This window comes from Octopus sinensis, linkage group LG13 (assembly GCF_006345805.1).
Source record: "Octopus sinensis linkage group LG13, ASM634580v1, whole genome shotgun sequence".
Lineage (NCBI taxonomy): Eukaryota > Metazoa > Mollusca > Cephalopoda > Octopoda > Octopodidae > Octopus > Octopus sinensis.
In genome coordinates, this window is record NC_043009.1 from 51,521,649 (window position 1) to 51,539,148 (window position 17,500).

Sequence of the window (17,500 nt, forward strand, 5' to 3'; positions counted from 1 at the left end):
AGCGCCATGGCTTCACGAGAAAAGACAAAAAATATGCCAAAACACCATGGACTGAATGGTGCTTGTTGGACATACGTCCCTTCCCTTGGGGTTGAGTAATAGCCATTTCGAAAACGTCCATCCTCGTTGTTCCACACTGTATTTATAAAAAAAATGTTTTGTAAATGTGTTAGACCAAGCAGTGATGGAAAGAATTGTTAAGGTGAAAGGCCTCAGTTATACATATTGTACTTCTTTTATTGCGTTAGTTTGGAGGGAATGTCAAACCAGGTTCTAGAGTTGGTGAGGTTATGCAGTAATTAGGATTGAAATAAACATACTAATGGTTGGGTCAAGGTAATCAAACCGTTAAACCGTCAAAACCACGAAGTGTGATTGGCGAGGAGGTTGACAGTCGGACCCCCTGTAGGAAGAAAAACAGGATCCTTCAAAGGATGCAGGAACGCATGGGAGTCAACAGCCATCAAGCAATGGATATGAGGGTAGGTATAAATGAACTCTCTGAACCTTGGTTGATAGTCTCGTGATAAAAATACTGATGATTGCAGAAGCTTATAAATGCTACCTCAAAATGAGTGGTGTTAACTTCAAGTAATGATAACTGCATCAACGGGATCGAAACTGCTAACAGGGAAGGTATCGTGCACGGTAGACAAGGTGTGTCTAATGAAGCTACAGTAGGTCGTGATCAAGCCATTGAGGACCAGAATCGAAGTCGAAAGTGCAGAGGAAGGAAAATGAAATGGGAAGAAAGAGGTCCTCAAGTTTGTGATTGAATGTTGGTTGAGAAGTGAGTCGAATAAAAGAAGTTTCATGAAACGAATGAAGAGAATATGGGATGAAAAGGGAATTTTTAAGCTTCAGCTCAACGATTTATAGATCAGAAAAGGACACATTGTATAAATGATTGGATCAGAGGATTATATGTTGAAGAAATTCAAACAAGAATAAAAAAAAAAAGGATTAGGAAGAGTATGAAACAACAGGAGCAGAAAGTCGTAATGAAGGGGTAAGAAATGACGAAAACGAAAAACAAGGAAATCCCTGTATGTTTCACAATACGATAGAATAAATCGGGAAGATGATCTAGTTGGACAAGGGAAAGGAAATGTTGCATAAGACTTGAGATATGAAGAAGAGATTCTAAAAATGCTGCGAGCTAAAATGTGTGGTGTGAACAATGAAGTGCCACCAATGTAAGATGTATGGAGAGAGTAAAAGTAAGGAGAGCCACAGGCAAATTAAATGGCGTTTTGAGCTTGGTTAAAACAGGGGAGCATTAGAGAAACAAACTAGCTAATCATATCTGCTGTTATTGTTATAGCTGATATAATAGGATGCGAGCAGAAGATGGTTGAAGAAAAAGAAGGGAAAGGAAATGAAAGAACTTAACTTGAGGAAAAGAAAACGTGTGAAGTTGGAAAAGAGACACGGGGAGATCAGGGGCAATTGAATAGGATAATAGGAGAACTTAAGAATGAGATATTAATAAGAAAATTGAATGAGCAGTACTGGTTAGAAGGAAGGAGAAACCAAATTGTATATGAAAGATTGTCACAAAGAGTGATAGCGTCAAAGGCTAAATTGAAAAGATATGATGCTAGATGCAAAGGTTTTGAACTGAATACACTGTTTCAGTCAAATAGGAGACGTCTTTTTGAGGAAATAGAGGAGGAACACCATCAGATTGTTATTCCTGATGCGGAAGGAAGTAATGTACTTTGGAACAGGCCAGTGAGACATAAATAAAGTGCATGGTAGCCAACACAAGTGGAAAGACATGTTGCAACGGTGCCAAGACAAAGCGACGTCAGAATTAACCTGTATTCCGTGGGACTAACGTTTGAAATATAACAAATTGGAAAGGACTTGGCCCGAATAGAGTTCAAGATTATTGGCTGGAAACTGTTACATAGTTGCAATGAAAGGTCGCTACAAACCTGACTGAATGCCTGTAGCAGGGAGTCGTCCCTACTTCGATGACAATTGAACGATCGTTACTATGCCAAAGTTACCCCTTAAAAGGTAACTTGGTATCAAACTTCCGACCTATAACATGTTTGTCGCTTATGTGGCAACTTATGACTGGTGCCCTGGCGAAAAAAGTTATGCAATCATCTGGGGAAAAAAAGGTTCAGCAAACAAAGTAGGGTAACAAAGAAAACAGCTTATTTGAAAAAAAAGATAATTAGAAAATGTAGCCTTAGATTTGATGGGTTTGAATGTAGCACGGCTACATTACAGAAAAGTACATTGTATGGTATCGCACAGTTGGTTAAGTAAAGCAATAAGCATGCTTGGAGTGGCACAAGATAAGCAGAAAATGGTAAATGAGAGGATGAAAAATCGGAACACTGAATCCACTTGAGGAAAGCGAACATCAGTCATGCCATATTTCAAGCATAACTCCATTATTATTTGTATTGGCTACAATACTGCCCAGGTTGATAATACATGTCAAAATAGCTTATGATTTGGTAAACGGATATAATCTGACACATCATACCCTTTTTATGGATGATACAAATCTTTATCGGGTAAATGAGAAACGCATTGAAAGTCTTGTACATATTGTACGCATTTTCTTAGGTGATGTAGGTGTCGAGTTTCGGATTTAAAAGTGCGCAATACTGATGAAGGATTCAGGTGGATTTGAAGGAAGCCAGGGAACTGAAAAGCCAAATGGGCAAATAGCGAAAGCAGTTGAGAAAGGATATGGAGAGATATGGATAGCGATATGAAGCTGTAAATACAATTGGATTGGAAGAGTGCTTGAGTCGGAGCGATGGTAGATTTTATGGTTTTTCCCAATTCAAACGGGCCAGAAGCTAGAAAGTGATAAACTAGATATAGCAATAATAGACAATGATAATCAAAGTTGCTTACTAATTGATCCATCATGTCCGTTTCATTCCAGGATTATAAAGAAAACAGAAGAATTAAAAAAACAAAATTCAATCCCTTAAAATTTAAAACTGTGAGAATTTAGAGTATGAACATTGTAAATAACTGGTACACTATATTATTATAAATAATGATATAGATTACAAACTATTCGCCTCTTAAGGACAGGAAAGGTTATCAGAAGCGTTTTCAGCTTTTGAAAGATACATGAAAGCTGGTGGTCAGCAATTTCGGGGTTGAGAATGAGTCATCGGCGCTATTGAGCAACTGGTACTTATTTCATTGATCCCTTAAGGATAAAATGCGAAGTCGACTTTGGCGGGGTTTGAGTTCATAATGTAGTAACGGAAGAAATGTTACTAAGCATTTTGTCCAGCATGCTATCAATCCTGCCAACGTCTTAATTATAGGTGCTTTTACTATAGACACATGACTTTATATTGTGTAAGGAGAGTGTTAGTCGAATAAATTGATCACAGTGGTACTTGATTTATCGACCCTCGAAAGAGTGAAAGGCAGAGTCAACCTCGGCGGGATTTGAATTCAAAACGTAAAGACGAAATGTCGCTAAGTAATTTGCCCTGCATGATAACTGTCCTACTAGATAATCGCTCTAATAGTAGTATTAATGATGACGATGATGATGATGATGATGATGATGATGATGATGGTGGTGGTGGTGGTGGTGGTGGTGGTTTTGATTGTGGTGTTGGTGGTGATGATGATGATGATGATGATGATGATGATGGTAGTGGTGATGGTGGTGGTGGTGGCGGGGGCGGTGATGATGACGATGATGATGTGGTGTGGTGGTGGTGGTGGTGGTGGTGGTGATGGCGATGATGATGATGGTAGTGGTGATGGTGGTGGTGGTGCTGGAGGTGGTGATGATGACGATGATGATGATGATGATGATGGTGGTGGTGATGGTGGTGGTGGAGGAAGAGGTGACGATGATGATGATGATATGGTCTACTTCGCAAGGTGTTGCGCGCGCACACACACACACATGTAGTGTTTAATTAAACATTCAATTATAAATACAAATGCATATATAAATGCCTGCTAATGTGAATCTTCCCATAAATTTCATTGTTATATTACGATAATTTGAACATGTCATGAATCTATAAATATCATTTACCATCCGTTTCATCATTTTTGACCATTTAATACTAATTCACGTCACTAATCATATTGAGTGATTTCCTTTAGCCCACTGACTGCTATAATTATGCAAGTTAAGCTCGCTCTAAATAAGTTACATCTTACAACGGAGTCAAGTTATCAAGCAATGGTGTACTGATGAAGCGCATTGTGGTAGAAACCTGAGCCACTTGTTGCTAACACAATGCACATAATCAGCGTCTCGTATGTAGAGAGAGAGAGAGGAGGAAAGAGGGAGAAAGAGGGAAAGAGAAATGGAGGGAGAGAGAAATGGAGAGACAATGAGAAGGAGAGAAGGAGAAGCTATCCGTAGCTTAAAGTGAAGCTAATTCTGAGAAATTGTGCAATGATTGTGTTTATGATCTCTTCTAATACAGTGTCGTCTTGATTTTTCTTTACCATTCCCGCTAAACGAAAAATAGATTTCTCTTTTAGGAACTAAAATGAGGCTCTGTCTCTTTTAATTTGTTTCCCTAAGCGAATTTTCTTATATATAACAGAGATAGATAGACAGACAGACAAACAGATATATAGATAGATAGATAGATAGATAGATAGATAGATAGATAGATAGATAGATAGATAGATAGATAGATAGATAGATAGATAGAAAGGTAGATGGATAGATAGATGGATAGATAGATAATTTGATTGATAGATAGATAGATAGATAGATAGATAGATACATACATACATACATACATACATACATACATACATACATACATACATACAGAGAGAGAGAGAGAGAGAGAGAGAGAGAGAGAAGGAATGAAAGGGAGACAGACAGGGAAATTGGGTAGACGTAGATTAACTCGTCTGGAAGATGCTCATTTATATAAATACTTGGCTGTGTGGTAAGAAGCTTGCTTCCCAAACATGTGGTTCCGGGTTCAGTTGCACTGTGTATCACCTTGGGCAAGTGTCTTCCACTATAGCTCTGGCCCGGTCTACTCCTTTTGAGTGTTGTTTGCCCATCTCTTTCCCTGAACAACCTAAACATTACACGCGCTGTTTATTTTTATTCGACATGCAGTGAGTGATATTGGCCATGCAACTGAGGAGCAAGCTTGTATATTATTCTCGCATCTTCTAGAAATATTAGGTAAATATCTATGAAATTCTTCTATACAGTTCTATAAAAATGTAGTTCACCTAATGGGATTTTCGTGGACAGAAACCCTCCTTTAATTAAAGTACTCACTAGTTACAAATGATCAGTATGTGAACCATAATATGAGTCTTTATCATTTTGTTAATAACACAGGAAAAATTTATGATCATCAACACTTTCATTTCACATTTTGGTGATATAGGAAACTTCAGGTCTAAGTGTCTAGTGAGAAGTTAGTTAATAAAAAGACTGTCATCTCTAAAATATAAGTACTCGACACACATATCACATATCGCTCTTAGTTCTAACCGTTTGTTAAATGTGAAAGACGTTTCCTTGTGTCCACACTCGATTGAATTCTCTCTGCTATATGTCAGTAAATATAAATGAGAAAGCAGAGATTTTCATTCCGCTGTTGATGCTAAATGAATTATAATTTTAAGCTCAAAGCATAACCGTACAAAATAGTTTTAGGGCCAACGGTATTCCGGCTTTCTTTAAAACGGTGAGCTCGGATTAAAATGAGAAAGAACTTTTATATGTAGCAAATCGAACGATCATCTTCCGTTGCTTGATATTTATGTTGCTACTTTTAGAGAGGAAAGCTTTTACATTATTTCATCCGCAACCAGTGTTCTATATGACACATTAATTTGAGCACAAATGAATGGAAAATTACTTGGCCATCGATTGTATAGGAAACCAGAGGGACTCGACTGTCAGTTTGACTCATTTTTCACAGTTTGATAGTTGTCAACGAAAGTATATATATGACCCCGGCTGTTATTCTCAGTATTCTTAGTTCATGGAATGGTCTTGAACGTCTTCTCCAGGGCTCAAGAAGTATAAGAGTGAGCGAACAGCACAGAAAAAGAAATCATTGTGACTGTTTTGGAAGAAGACAAGCTTCATTTTCTGTAACGAATTTGTGCGGTGAATAGCGATTGGATATGTTAAGGGACTCAAAAAGCTTTTAGATGCCACCAACAGGTAGAAAGCAAACAAGAATCTGAAAACTATATACGACAACGAATGTTTGACTAGTCCTTGGTACCACACCCGTAGTATTGTCCGTGTCTTGCACCCCCGCCTCCACCTCTTTCGTGCAATGAAATAGTCTTCGGGGACGAAAGAGATGCGAAAATGTCTTCGAAGTGGCTACATGTGCACAATTGTAGTTTTTCAAAGAGAATTCGTTTAGTTCGACAACAGCACAAATGAGTCGTATGTGATGGTGTCTCTCTTGAATAGTAAGAATTACTTTATCAGTATGTACAATTTGAATGACTTATGCTGGTTTCGGAGAAAAGATATGTTCATTTTGCATTGCATTCGAGAGAACTCTTGTAACTTCCAATGTCTATCTAAGTGTCTACTCATATACTGGAAACTGCTTCATGTGATCAATTTAAGGCGGAGCGTTTTCAATAAAAGCAAAACCTGAATAAATGTCTACTAAATTACATTGAGTTGCTATCACTACACTGACCGAGATTGTTTATTTGGTATCATCATCTATTTGATAACATGAAGTGTGCTACTGTTATTTTCTGGTTGCTTAGTTTGTTCAAATGTATTTTATTGCTCTTTTACTCGTTCAGGTTATATATATATATATATATATATATAATATATATATATATATTATATATATATATATATAATATATATATATATATATATATAAAGTTAATCCAAACAAGAAAACACAAAAAAACACAACAACGCGAGGACGTGGAACAAATATAGTATTATTGGACGCCCAGGAAAGAAGGAAAGAAGGAGAGTTTAATGTTTCGAGCGGAGCTCTTCGTCGGAAACATAGGAGAAGGAAAGATCCAGAGAAGGGAAGACAGAGGAAAAAAAATCGCCAACGGTACACACGAGGTCACATTTTGAAATACCGATATATATATATATATATATATAGTAGTATCTCGGTTTTCGAACAACTCTAAGCACGAATAAACCGTGCTCTATGTCCTGTCTTTCTCATATTAATTTTATAGAGTAGTACCTCGGTTTACGAATGCCTCTGACCACGAATAAATTGTGCTTTATATATATATATATATATATATATGTGTGTGTGTGTATGTGTGTGTGTATATATATATATGTCTATATATATATATATATATATTGTGTGTGTGTGTGTGTGTGCGGATATCCACCTTCATAGACGATAGACATAAGCGTGCCAAGAAACTAGACATAAAATTACTAACGACAACAAAGCATAACACCACAATCCATCTCCAGACACTACTGTATATATTAACTCGCAATCCTACAAACAATGCGGCATACAACACTATTGTGGGAAATCTTTCTTTACTAACTAGAGACCCAAAAATGAACATCCTGAAAGGACATAAATTCATCAAATGCAAAACGCAACATAAATCGCTAAAGAGACGTCTAACAAATCGAAGATTTACACAACAACCATGAAACCAGCAGTTACAAAATGTGGACGCCCAAACTGTGGAACATGCTCCAACCTACTTGAAGGCTCGGATTTTCTTTTCAAACAAGGAGAGAGGTCCACAATTAAAAACAACTTCACTAGTGTCTCTGAGAATCTAATTCATGCAACAACGTGGTCGGGTTGTGGACATAACTATAGGACAGACGAGTATCACAGTGAGACGGAGGACAACTCTACATAAAGAGCAGATCCGGTTCCCGCAATTTAGACAGATGCATTTAAGTAAACACATAGAGAGATGTAAAGGTAACATCAAACAAAATTTCACAGTTTTCCCTTTCTACTAGTGCAAAGATACCATTTCTATAGAAGAACGTTTAAATAAGGAAAAAATTATTTATCGAACAATACAGAACACGTCTAAAAATGCATGCATAACCAACTGCGTTCTTTATGCATATTCTAATTTACCATTACATACCCATCACTGTACATACTTCTCCGTATTTCTCTAGCTTTTGAATTTTTGTATATAATAACCCCACCCACCAACCCACACTCACACACACACACATATATATATGCATGTACACACACACATATTTATATATATAACAATACAGTTGCTCAAGGTGCCACACATTGGAACTGAACGAGAAATTCTATAAAACATTTGACTATTTACAAGTTCTGTACCCTCAGCAAACTAAAACTACATGATCTATATTGTTCCATCCCGTAAAGAAGAGGCTTTCGTGCAATTTAAGGGATGTTTGGTTCCTATTTCTAGTAGTTTTAACAACACAGTGGTCGCTACCTCGTTACTTTAAAGTGTCCCCGATAACAGTGATGATAGTGGTGAAGGGGAGCAAATGGCTGTCAGAGTCCGTTGGTATGGAATGTAAGACGGAAATTGAAGCTTAACTGGATAACACAATAAATAAATGAGAACCATGTTTGCAAGTTTTTACATGGCTGCATATATTCATACTAACGTAGATTGATCGCACACAAACTTTAGTACGGCATACCCACTCGTGCACACCAGGATACACACACACACACACACATACACACACACACACACACAACACACACATATATATATATATACATATACATAAATCAGTGTGTTAGTGCGTGTGTTTTTGTGCGTATTTATACACAGTCATTTTGCGGTACACAAGAACAAATCTAATCTTAAACAAATATGCCATATCTTCTTCACGCATATAATCGCAAACATCCATATTTACACCCGCGCGCGCACATACACACACGCACACGCACACAGATGTATGTGTGTGTGTTTATATATATACATATATATACGTATATATGCATATATATTATATATATATATATGCGTATATACATACATACATATATACACACATATATACGTTAATATATTAATGTGTATATGACATGTATGTATATATATATATATATATATATATATATGTATATATATATATGTATATATATATTATATATATATATATATATATAATATATATATATATATATATATATATATGAGTGCGAGTACGTTTGAGTGTGAAAATGTGTTTATGTATATATTTGTGTGTAAAGGAACGTGAAATTTTATAACTGAGTCTGTGTCTATGTATGTAGATGTGTGTGCTAGTGCGTGTGTGGATCTGTGTGTATGCGTGTGCATGTTTGTGTCTGTGTGTGTGTGCGTGCGTGTGTGTGTCTGTATGTGTGTGTTCATGTACATGTATATGTGCATTATACATACATTCTTGTATCATCTACGCTTCACACATATGGCTTCATTTGTCGAAACTTCTCAATTGTTAAGTTTCGTGGTTCAACGATGGGAGGTTAAAAGTTAAACGAAATGCCGTCACTCCAAGCATACATACTGACCACATCATTTCAATTATTTCCTGTACAAAGTCAGGTCACCAAAAAGGTCATTTGTTGGAGGTCACAATAGAGGTCAGTGCAGATTAAATACTAATGCATATGATTGCACTGTTGGACAATGTCATTTTCAGCAAATTATATTTTGACAGCGTCACTTTCGCAGTCTTTCGTTTCACTGGAGGAGGTTTTAACAGAAAGAGACAAAATGGCGATGTAGTTGTGTTGGTTTTGTTGTACGTGCTGTAATGATTGCTATAATTGTAGCCACGTGATGTGATGGTGGTGGTGGTGTTATTAGTGAATGGTTTGTTAAGACTGTTGCTACTAACGTTGTTCATATTCTTAATGTTGCGCTTATTGCTTTTATGTTGATGGTGATTATAATTGCAAGCGTAGAGGTTGTAATGGTGATGATAGCGGTTGTCGGTCTTGAAAACGCTGATTATTCTTGATTTTGTTGTTGTTGTTGTTGCTGGTGGTGGTGGTGCCGGTGGGGGTGACAGTGGTGGTAATGACGGTGATACCGTTCATGGTGATGATCGGACTGGTGGTACTAGAGGTAGCGTTAATGATTGTAGTATAGTTAATAGTACGGGTGATGGTTGGGTGGGGTAGAGTCGAAGGTGATGCGTTGATTACGGTATTCTTAATAGTGGTAAGGTGTTGCTGGTGATACAGGTAGCCATAATGATAGTAGCACTGTTAAAAGTGGTGGTGGTGGTGGTGTTTGTTGTTGCTGTTGTTGTTGTGTTGGTAGTAGTGATAGCGAAGGTGTTGGTGTTCATAGTGATGGTGATGATGATAGTGGTGGTGGTGGCTATGGCGGTGATGGCTATGGTGGTGATGGTTATGGCGGCGGTGGTGGTGGTGGTGGTGGTTGTCATCGTTGTTGTTGTTTTGGTGGTAGTGATAGTGACGGTGTTGATGATCGTAGTGATCGTAGTGATGATGGTGGTTATGGTGGTGGTGGTTGTTGTTGTTATTGTTGTTGAGGTGGTGGTGGTAATGATAGTGATGTTGTTGGTGACTGTAGCGGTAGTAGTGATGACGGTGGTGACGATGATGGCGGCAGCGGCGGCGGCGGTGGTGGTGATGGTGGTGGTGGTAGTGGTGGTGGTGGTGGTGGTACTGGCAATAGTGCGGGTGATGCTAATAGTGTTATTGCTGAAGGTAATATTAATGCCTAATTCTGGTGCTGGTCACAACGGAAGTAGACAATGTTCTCTCAAACGAAGTGTGACGATATCCTGAAGCACATTGAATCTTCCCACCACCACACATACACATACACACACTCCCTTTCTCTCCCTGTCTCTGTCTGTCTGTCTCTCTTTTTATCTCCCTGTACTTAACAACTCCTTCTCTGTCACCCGCAATTCGGCTCATAATTTGCAGGTTTTTGATGAAAGCAATTTGTTACACTTAACTCCACTACCTCTTGGAATCCTAAACTCTTATTATCAACTGGTTTCTTTTCTGCTACACATCCCGGCCAAATATCCCAAACCCACAAATTCCTTCGATCGCTTTCTAAACTTCAATTCCCCTCTTCACCTAAACAGAATTGTCTTCGTAACTGACGTGTCATATCCACTCACTATCGCATTACAATTAGCCAACAAACATGGACATACTACACAGTGACTCAAAGGCACCACGTAATATGCTACATCAAGTCAGTCAATTAGGCAGAGTTTCTTCCTTTTATGCTATTTAACTCTGCTAGAATGTTTTTCAATTCTATCTCATGTAGAAAACGTGATAGTTGTCTGAAACTATATTTCTTGGCAGGTCCCTCCAAAATAACCATAAACGACAAAATTCAAAGCCCCTAGTCACTAAGTACTTCACTCAGAGTAATGTCGAAGCTACTGATGCAAGTAGCTAGACATACATAGTCTAGTTAATCTCTCCCGCAACAAAATCACTGTGGTAGGAGTTCATCCAACAATACAGTATCTACCAGTCCACTATACAACCCAAACCAGAAAAGGTAATTTAGTATACCATGCAACACTGAGACTGACGTTCCAAACTGAAGACCATAGTTTTTAGTTCTAGGCAAATAGTTTCCACCAACATCTCGGAAGCAGCTTTCCTTCTCTAAAAACAAAAAAAAAAATCCACCGTCACTGTCCCCTTAGCAGCCTAATTGATACAATACGGCTTAATTTCTTCCTGCATTCACACATACACCCAAAATATGAAACTAGTCCGGCTACTTCGGGCAAACAACGCTAGTAGTCTGGAAAACGTTCCTTCCATTAAACTCAAATATTATGCTCCACAGGTAGTCTATACTCTCCAAACTCAATCCCTCCTGCTCAACAGGGATTTATCCTGATTACTAGCAAGTCGTTACAGTATGCTTTATTCCCAAGAAAACTCATTACTCTATCCTGGCTAATTATCTCCTTATCGTACTCACTCCTAATAGCTCTGAGATAATGGATATAGCGATTACCAACGACGTTCTACTACACCTTCAATCTCTCTCACTTCATTTTCTCCCCTTAATTATCACCAATGCAGTTTCTGTGAAATAAGATCTATTCGGTAGCTAATCTCCGTTACTCACCTATGTTTCCTTGGTGATAACAATGTTACCAACAACAAAGCTTTCAACTGTACCTGACGTGTGAATTCCCTATAGATCCTGCTTACAATGAGTTCCATCTGTTTCACATCTCTTGGATCGATAGCTTCCTATCAGATCGCAGTATTGACGCATCTGTTGATGCAACAATATTTCACTCTTTCTTTCAATTCTAGCGTTCCCCAAGGCTCGATTTTGACTCTTTTGCTATTTCCTTCCTACATCAACAACTTACTACCTGCCGGCACAGCCGACAACACTTATTCATACACGGATGAGACAACATTTCCTTTTTCCCTAATATTCTCCAACAATTTGCAAGCTAGATAACCCTTGCCAAGTCTACACTGATTAGCTGAACAAATCGAATTTACCTTCCAATGGCGACATAACAATACCGTTTCTATCAAAAGCAAGAAATACAAATGCTGCTCGTGCCAAGAAGCATCCCCGCATCCAACTCAAATAATCAAGAGCAGTACTCAGCTGCAGGTCCCTAAAATTTCTCCATTTGTTGGGTCTCTCCAGCACCGATAATCTCATGTGGAGAAATCCCATCCTGTATAAGCAGTGTGTGTGTGTGTGTGTGCATGTGTGCGTGTTTGTGCGTGTTTGTGCGCGTGTGTGAGTGTGTATGTGTGTGTATTTGAATGTGTGTGTGTGTGAGTGTGTGTGTGTGACGGGCTTCCTCACACTTTCTGTCAAACATTTTCACTCACAACTTATTGGGAAGACATCTTCTCAAGCTATCGTGCATTGGGACTGAACCCCAAATCATGTGATGACAAAGTGATCGTTTTAACTACTCAACCATACCTGAGTTTGGTTTAAATTGATTAACCACAAAAATTAAATACCTTAGTTATTGTGTACCCGCTTTCTTTTTAAGACTGCATTTCTGCCTTGAGGAAAATTTGCTTCACTAGTTCTGGTAGTTAGAATGGCAATAAAGAACATCATACTTTATTAGCTTGTTGTCAAACGTTATTGTATGTCTTCAGTTAACTCTAATGATATACTTTAGTATCAAGTAATGTTGCTTACATCATTGTTACTGTTACTTTCGAAGCTCTCTTTGTTCTTGTTATTGATAGCCATGCTGTATGGATATCATATGTTGAACTGGCAAAGATGTTAGCATTTACTGGCATGTCGTGTTCACGTTCTCAGTTCAAAGTTGAAGACAACTTTGACTTTCAGCCTTTCGGTGTCGATAAAAAAAAAGTACCACTCAAATACAAGGTTCGATGTAACCTACGAAACTACTACCTCCGCCAAAAAAAAAAATATAAATAATGGCTACTTTCAAAGTGAGAAGTCATTGATATCATGGTTGATATTTTTGTTGTTGTTTAATCCTGGATTGATAGTCATTGAACCAATTTACGATCATGGGCACAGGCTTGGCTATATGGTAAGAAGTTTGATTTCCAAACACATGTATCCGGCTTCACTCTCAGTACCTGGCACACTGGGAGAGTGTCTCTTACTATAGCATCATCAGGCTGACCAAATCTGTGTAAGTGTATTTGGTAGGCGAAAACTAAAAGAAACACGTCGTAACTATGTGTGTCAGTTTCCGTCTGCCAAATACACTCACAAGGCTTTGGCCGGTCCGAGGCTATAATAGAAGACTCGCACAAGGTACCACGCAGTGGGACTGAACCCAGAACCATGTGGTTGGTCAGCAAGCTACTTACTACATAGCCAATCCTGCGCCTATATATATATATATATATATATATATATTATATATATATATATATATATTATATATATACATATATATATAAATATTGATAGATATATATGTATGAATGTATGTGTGTACACACACACACACACTCACACACACACATATATATATATATATATACATACACACACACGTACACATATACATACACACATATATCTTCGCCATGTTGGACCACTGAACTCAACCCGTTTTGTTTTCATTCTCTGTTTATTTCCTCTTATTTCTTTCTGTGGAAGAGCGTAGGCTCGAAATGTAAAAGACTTTTCCATCCTTCCCGAGCGTCAAACAAATATACATGCCTGTTGTTCCCACACCTATTTTCGTCTTTGTTTTATTATAAATTTGAACTACACACACTCACACACATACACACACATATGTATGTTTATAGATAGATGGATAGACAGATAAAATGAGATATACATATATAAATATATATGTGCATCAGGGTGTTTTTCTGTTTGGGAATATCCCTCCCCACCGCCGTTTGACAACCATTGATGGTGTGGTTACGTCTCCGCAAATAAGCAGTTCGGCAAAAAGATATCCATTGAAGAAGACGTACCTGGTCCAAAAGGTTATAAGTCGATTAGTTCGACTAAAATTATTCGAGGCGATGCTCCAGCATGGCCGTAGCCCAATTACTAAAACAAGGTAAAATTTAAAAGACGAAAGTGCAGATGACATAAAGATGGCATCAGATTCTAATAGATCATAACTGTAATCAACGTGTCCTTCCGTTTTGAAGACTGTACAATGTAATTTGAGGAAGACTGACTTCTATTTCTAAGAGAACAAGGGAAAACTATTCCCAACGATGTAAAGTTCTGTCTTTCGTTAATTATCATTGTTTACTGTTTTGGGTTTTTTTTTTTTATATTAGCATTACTTTTTTTTTATTAGATTTCGTGCATGTTGTTTTTCACATCTTTATAATTGTTTTGCTTCTGGCTGATAATGATGTTCTTGTCATTTTGGTTGATAATGTTATTGTTGTTATTGGCGATGTCAATGTTTTTTGTTGAATATTTTATTTTATTTTATTTTTATTTTATTTTCATGACATCCCAATTTTTTTTCTCCTTTCGTTATACTCTCATCTATTATATTTCAATGTGTTTTTATTAACACATTTTTTAAATCCCTAAACACATTTATTTATTTATTATCTTTCTCTTCTTCTTCTTCTTCTTCTTCTTCTTCTTCTTCTTCTTCTTATTATTATTATTATTATTATTATTATTATTATTATTATTATTATTATTATTATTCCTTTCCTTCTTCTTCTGCTTCATCTTCCACTTCTTCTTCTTCTTCTTCTTCTTCTTCTTCTTTTTCTTCTTCCTTTCCTTCCTTTTCTTCTTCTTCTTCTTATTCCTTTCCTTCATTTTTCTTCTTCTTCTTCTTCTTGTTCTTCTTCTTCTTTTTCTTCTTCTTCTTCTTCTTCTTCTTCTTATTATTATTATTATTATTATCATTGTTATTATTATTATCATCACCGATCATCATTATTGTTATTATCATTTTGCTGTTCTTTTTGCGAGAAACATTTGCAGCAACCCTCACCACTCGACAAAACACTTACACTCCACTCTAGATTTCTCTACTCAACTCCACTCCTGCCGTTCACATCCCCTTACCACCACCACCACCACCACCACACTACAGTTGCACTCTTCTTTTTGCATATCGCTTACACCGCTCTCACCCAGGTTTACCTCTTTGTTTGCCTCTCTCCCTTATTTTACTTACAAATCTTGTTATCAATCTCACTCTTACCATATGCTTTTTACACACAGCACACACAATTTCTCTCCCTCTACCTGTTTGCCTATCTGTCTCTGTTTTTCTGTCTCTCTGTCTCTGTCTGTCTGTCTGTCTCTCCCTCTACCGCCCTCTCTGTCTCTCTGTCTCTCTTGCAGCTCCTATTTGTTTTTAACTTTTATCAATACATATTTTGTCTTCGAGCCTAACCCTGGGGCCAAATGCAGATCATATAAATAAATAGCCGCTGTCCCCAACACACAAGTCCCAGCCTCATCCTTAGAGGCTGGTGGCGAAGACTGGAATTTTTAATTAGTTTTCACTGTTAGACACAAAGATGGATGTTCCAACCCGTTTATCATCATCCAACGTTAACTTCATTTCATTTTCACTTGCACACGCGCAGAGACACGCACACATACGTATACGCACATGTACAACAACACAGACAAATTGAAACATGCATACGCATATAGTGTATATTGGGCATATATTAATGTGTGTATATTTGGGCGTGCATGCAAATGCATGTTCCTGTGTCCTCTTGAAATTTACCGTCTGTTTGTGGTGTGTGCCTGTGGTGGTCATCTACCATAGCTACATAATTCTGGCTATGATATATTGTGTATTAGTAATAAAAGGGTAAAAACATATGTATGTACGCAAATACATATGTGTTGTATATAAATATATATATATATAATATATATATATATATGTGTGTGTGTGTGTGTGTGTGTATACATATATACATACATATATGTATATATGTGTGATATGTATATACAAATATATATATATATATACTTGTATACATATATATAACATGCATAGATATATATAAATACATAAATATATAATATATGTGTGTGTGTGTGGGGTGTGTTGTGTGATGTGGTGTTTTGTATTCTTTTATTCTTTTACTCATTTATATGTTTCAGTCATTTGAGTGCAGCCATGCTGGAGTACCGCCCGTAATCGAGCACATCAACTCTAGGACTTATTCTTTGTAAGTCTAGTACTTATTCTATCGGTCGTGTTTGCCGAACCGCTCTGTTACGGGGACGTAACACAGTAGCATCGGTTGACAAGCGATTGCACGTGGAACAAAGAGCACACACACACACACCACAACACACACACACACACCACACAACACACACACACACCCTATACGAAGTTTGTTTCAGTTTCCGTATACCAAATCCTCTCACACGCATTTGGTCGGCCCGAGCTCCGAGCTATAGTTGAAGATATTTTGCCAAGGTTGCCACGCAGTGGGACTGAACCCGGACCATGTGGTTTGTAATAAAGCTTCTTACAGCATAGCCACCGTATAATATAGTATATGTGTGTGTCTGTTATGTGTATGTATACACACATATATATATACATATATAATATATATATATGTGTGTGTGTGTGTGTGTGTATGTGTGTGTGTGTGTTGTATTCTTTTATTCTTTTACTCATTTATATGTTTCAGTCATTTGAGTGCAGCCATGCTGGAGTACCGCCTGTAATCGAGCACATCAACTCTAGGACTTATTCTTTGTAAGTCTAGTACTTATTCTATCGGTCGTGTTTTCCGAACCGCTCTGTTACGGGGACGTAAACACAGTAGCATCGGTTGACAAGCGATGCAACTGGAACAAAGATGCACACACACACACACACACACACACACACACACACACATATACGACAAGTTTGTTTCAGTTTCCGTATACCAAATCCTCTCACACGCATTTGGTCGGCCCGAGCTATAGTTGAAGATATTTTGCCAAGGTGCCACGCAGTGGGACTGAACCCGGGACCATGTGGTTTGTAATCAAGCTTCTTACCGCATAGCCACGTATATATATATAT